The 5,768-nt window shown below is 39.4% G+C and overlaps 1 pseudogene; it reads left to right on the top strand.

The window, feature by feature from the left end:
• Positions 1-2,295: 2,295 nt before the first annotated feature.
• LOC112302676 (olfactory receptor 4C15-like) lies at positions 2,296-3,206 on the top strand (annotated as a pseudogene).
• The last annotated feature ends 2,562 nt before the right edge of the window (positions 3,207-5,768 follow it).

Here is a 5,768-nt window from a genome sequence, read left to right as displayed (position 1 = left end):
GAGATGGTACCTCATTGTGGTTTCAATTTGCATCTCTCTGATGGCTAGTGATGCTGAGCATCTTTTCATATGTCTCTGGGCCCTCTGTATGCCTTCCTTGGAGAAGTGTCTGTTCAAGTCCTTTGCCCATTTTTTAATTGGGTTGTTTGTCTTCCTGGAGTGGAGTCATGTGAGTTCTTTATATATTTCTGAGATCAGGCCCATGTCTGAGGTATCATTGGCAATATGTTTTCCCATACTGTTGGTTCTCATTTTATTTTAATGCTGTTTTCTTTAGCCATGCAGAAGCTTTTTATTTTCATGAGGTCCCATTTGTTTATTCTTTCATTTATGTCCCTTGCTTTAGGGGACATGCCTGTGAGGATGTTGCTGCATGGAATGTCTGAGATTTTCCTGCCAATGTTTTCCTCAAGGACTTTTATGGTGTTATGGGTTATATTTAAGTCTTTTATCCACCTGGAATTTATTTTTGTGTGTGGTGCAAGATGGTGATCGAGTTTCATTTGTTTGCACGTAGCTGTCCATGTGTCAACACCATTTGTTGAATAGGTTATTTTTGCTCCATTTTATGCTCCTGCCTCCTTTGTCAAATATTAATTGACTGTAGAGACTTGGGTTTATTTCAGGGCTCTCTGTTCTGTTCCATTGGTCTATGTGCCTGTTTTTATGCCAGTACCAGGCTGTTTTGATTACAATGGCCTTGTAATACAGTTTGATATCAGGTATTGTGATCCCTCCTGCTTTGTTCTCTCTCACCACTCCTATTCAACATAGTATTGGAAGTCTAGCCACAGCAATCAGAGAATAAAAAGAAATAAAGGCATCCAAATTGGAAAGGAGGAAATGAAACTGTCACTGTGTGGAGAGGACATGATAGTGTACATGGAAAATCCTATAGACTCAACCAAAAAACTACTTGACCTAATACATGAATTTGGCAAAACAGGATACAAAGTCAATACCCACAAATCAAAGGCATTCCTGTATACCAACAATGAAATACAGAAACAGAAATCGGGAAAAAATCCTATTTGATATACCAACAAGAAAAATAAAGTACCTAGGAATAAACGTAAGCAAGGAGGTAAAAGACCTGTACTCAGAAAACTACACAACATTGAAGAAAGAAATTAAGGAAGCCACAAACAAGTGGAAGCATGTACTATGCTCATGGATTGGGAGACTGAACATCATCAAAATGGCCATACTACCCAAAGCAATTTATAGATTCAATGCAATCCCTATTAGAGTACCCATGACATATTTCACAGATATAGAACAAACATTTCAGAAATTTATACAGAACCATAAATAACCCCGAGGAGCTGCAACAATTTTGAGAAAGAACTTTCTTTTTTATGGGGAATGAATCAATTAATCTTTTCCTGTTTTGTTTTTTTAATGAATTTACTGGGGTGACTTTGGTTATAATATTATATAAACAGCAAGTGTACAATTCTATAATACATCACCTGTGTATTGTATCATGAGTTCGCCATCAAAAGTCAAGCCTCTTTCTATCACCTTGTATTCACCCTTCAACCTCTTCTGCTCACCCCATGGGCCCATTTCCCCTTCCCTCTGGTAATCACCATACAATTGTCTGTGTCATTGAGTTGTTTTGCTTAATCCTTTCACATTTTCACCCAGTCCCCTAACCCACCTCCCCTCTGATAGCTGTCAGTCCTTTTTCTATATTCATCTTAAAGGCCCAATTCAGTTCAGAGATTTAAAAAATTGGATAAAGAGCTTTGATTTTCAATTGACTCGTAAACTAGGGGGTATTTCTTCTTGTCTTTGTAGATAAGATCGTCTCCTGGTCAGTGATGGCATGCAAGTCACCCTGCTCCCATTCCATACTAATGGCAGGAATGACCAATAAATTCCAAATTCTCTGTTTTCAATGTGGATATGTCTTCAGAATCCTCCTCAAAATTCACTCCAGGAAACCACTGCAAAGTGATCTGCTTTGGCAGTGGAGATAAAAACTGTGTGTCTTCCCTACTGTATATGAATAATTCTCCTACATATAAGCTCTGGGCACTTTAAAGTATTGAATAACTTATCTCCTCCTGACTTGTGCCTGACCTCCCACTACAACCTTCAAAACATTTCTAGTTTTCTGTTCTCATTTACAACAGAAGCATGTACTCAGCTTTTCACATGGATGCACCAACTGGCTGATGACTGTGATACGATGGTCTCATAAACTGGTCCCAGGTGAATTTTTCTTTTTCTCATAATCACAAATTTTACATGCTTACTCTGGTAGCATTTAGCTTTTCCTTGGAAATCATGCAAAACCAAAGCTTTGTAAGTGAGTTTGTCCTTGTGGGCCTTTCACAGAATCCAAATGTTCAGAAAACTGTATTTGTTATATTTTTGTTCATCTACATGGCAACTATCGGGGGCAGCTTGCTAACTGTGGTAACCGTCAGCAGCAGCCCAGCACTCCTGGGCTTCCCCATGTACTTCTTCTTGGCTTTCTTGTCCTTCCTGGATGCCTGCTTCTCCACCATCATCACCTGGAAGACGATTTTGGACTCTCTCTATGAGAGGATGACCATCTCCTTTGAGGGCTGCATGACCCAGCTTTTTGCTGGACACTTCCGTGCTGGAGCAGAGGTGATTGTCCTCACTGCCATGGCCTATGACCACTATGTGGCCATCTGCAAGCCCTTGTATTACTCTTCTATCATGAACTGGAGGCTCTGTGGCATTCTGATGGGGGTGGCCTGGACAGGGGGCTTCCTGCATTCCACGATACAAATTCTCTTTGCTTACAGCTGCCCACTGTCACTGGTCATTTTGTATGTGACTTGTACCCATTACTAGAGCTGGCCTGCACTGACACTCGTGTCTTTGGCCTTTTGGTGTTGGCCAACAGTGGGTTTATCTGCATCATAATCTTCTCTTTGTTGCTTGTCTCCTATGGCATCATCTTGTTCTCTCTGTGAACCCACAGTACTGAAGGGCAGTGGAAAGCTCTCTCCACTTGTGGATCTCACATTGCTGTTGTGGTTTTGTTCTTTGTCCCCTGCATATTCATGTATGCCCGACCTCCATCCACTTTCTCCTTTGACAAAATGGTGACAATATTTTACACCATCCTAACACCCACGCTCAATCCTTTGATTTACACCATCAAGAACAAGGAAGTGAAAAACGCCATGAGGATAACGTGGAACAGAAATAGTAGTTGGTAATGAAAGATGAGGCTGATTTGATGGAATCTACACTCAGTGTGTGTTCTAAGACTTGATGGAGCTGCCGAACGCATTTCCTGCAATGAAGAATGAGAGTGGTCCAGGGTCCCTCAGTCTTCTCTGGCTTCAGCACTCTCAAGCACGTCTGCTCACTGAGGGGCCAATAAAGTGTACATGGCATTGAGGCCAGATTGGCAGAAGAAGTTTCTGTCTTCTTCTTCAAGAGGGATCCCTCACTTGAAGAGATTTAGAATGAGAATAAGATAGGGCTGTTCTTTCTCCTCACCTGGGTTTTCAAGTCCCTTGGGAACCCTTGCTCATGACCTATAACTACACCCAATTTCTGGTTTTGAGGCAGTGATATTATAGTAGATCATGGGGAGAGAAGCTGAGTTCTGTGATGAAATCTTGCATCATACTATCCACCCTAATATTGTCTATTGCTCCCTCTCCTCTCTGTCTTTCTGTATGCTACCCTCTGACTCTTCCTTCCTTGTGTCTGCTCACTCTCACTCTCCTCTCTCCTGGACTCACTTCACTCATTCTCTACTCTTGCCTCTTCTACACTCTTATTCATTTAGGTATCTCTTTTCTGCTTTGATATTTGCTTCACCATGAATTATACAGAACTTGATCCTGGAGTTAAAACAGAAAATTAGGGTATCAATTTGTCCTTTTCTAGTAGGGCTCAGATTTCTCATTTCTAGGATCTACATGATCCTAGAAAATGTACATGAAATCTACATGAAGTGGGTTTGAAGCTTTATGTGACATGGGTGGTGGATGCTGGAGAGAGAGGCTATCTAGTAGTACCCCACTCTAATTTTAACCTAACTGTACTTGGAAAAGCTAACTTTCTCTCCTTTCTCTTTCTTTCTGTCTTTCTTCTTTTCCTTCCTTCCTTCCTTCCTTCCTTCCTTCCTTCCTTCCTTCCTTCCTTCCTTCCTTCCTATTATTTATTTTTTTATTGTTGTTCAAGTACAGTTGTCTCCATTTTCACCCCACTCCAGCCATCACCACTCCCCAACCCTTGGTCATGCTCCTGTTTGGTTTTGTCCTTGTGTCCTTTGTACATGTTTCTGACAACACTTCCTCCTTTTTCCCCATTATCTCCTCCCACCTCCCCTCTGGTTACTGTTAGTTCATTCTTAAGTTCAATGTCTATGGTTATATTATGCTTGCTTGTTTGTTTTGTTGGTTAGTTTCCCCAGTAAATGAGTGGATCTGAAAACTGTGGTACATTTACATGATGGAATACTATGCAACAGAAGGAAAGAAAGAGTCCTACCCTTTGCAAGAGCATGGATAGAACTAGAGAATATTATGCTAAGTGAAATAAGCCAGGTGGTAAAAGAGAAATACCATATGATCTCACCTATAAGTGGAAAAACTTTCTGTATCACAGTTCAAAGTTTGCACATTGAAAGGATCAGGCAAATGGCCACACTTACCTTGTAAAAGAATGTGCAGGTCAAATGAAATAATGAAAGTGAAAATTGTTTGATAATAAGATTATACAACAAGAGTAATATATAATCTAGGATTGTGTTATTCAATTAAATATATAGTTAATAACACACAGCAATACAGGCGAATAGGTGATAGAAACATTTGTTTATCTGGGAAAAAAGGGGAGACTTTTAGATACAAATATATTTTAACTGGTTTAACATTTCAATAGGGAAAAGTAAGAATTAAAGAAAGGAAAATTACATTCTCCGCTATTGTGATGTACCCCCAGATCTGAGAGTTAGGAAAGCACAGGAGTGTTAGGAAACATGTGGGAGTTCAGGGCTAAATCCCCCCAAAGTGTTTGTCTGAGGTTCTGCGTACATCTTGTCAAGAGCTAAGTTCGTGTCTTATGTACCCAAAACTTCTCTTTGCTTATTCAAAAGAAAACAAAGTAGAAATATATGACCTGGTTTTCATGGTTGTCCAACATCTGTCCATAATTTTATCTCTTCCAACTTTTCAACTAATGACAGCAGTTTTTAGGGAGGTTATCTCTATGTTTAGCTGAACCAATGCATGTTTCTCCCTTGTGATATTTTGCTCACTCTTCTCCCCAACTCCTCCTGTCTTCACAGACAAAAGCTCCCTCCATTTGGTGTTTGCTTTCTATTAGGAGCTAATATATTGAAATTAAGTAGTAATCAATTGGTACTTTTACAGTCATCAGAGATGATTGAAACTGCCAACCCGAGCTTTGTAATTATTATAACATCTCTAGTTTATCACACTCAACTAATATTATTTTAACTGGACTGCAAGCAAACAAAGTTGTAATTAGATGTGTAACTTCATTAGAGGTACAAGGGAAATTTTATTTACTAATATTTAAATATTTCACTTAGGCAAACTCAGTATAAGCTTATTGAATATTGAATGTCAGAGAACCTTGTTGGAAATTTTAACACGCAAGCCATAACTTTATTTCTTTGTTGTTTTTGAACTTTCATTGACCAGTCAATTCATTCTCTTGGGATAGTTCTATTTTTTGAACCGATATTCATTTGGTAGTATTAATTCAGTTGTGTGTAATTCTTATGTAGGTAATTCTCT

Source organism: Desmodus rotundus, chromosome 5 (genome assembly GCF_022682495.2).
Source record: "Desmodus rotundus isolate HL8 chromosome 5, HLdesRot8A.1, whole genome shotgun sequence".
In the NCBI taxonomy this organism is placed as follows: domain Eukaryota; kingdom Metazoa; phylum Chordata; class Mammalia; order Chiroptera; family Phyllostomidae; genus Desmodus; species Desmodus rotundus.
The sequence above is the reverse complement of the archived record's forward strand: the minus strand, read 5'-3'. Positions and strand labels throughout refer to the sequence as shown.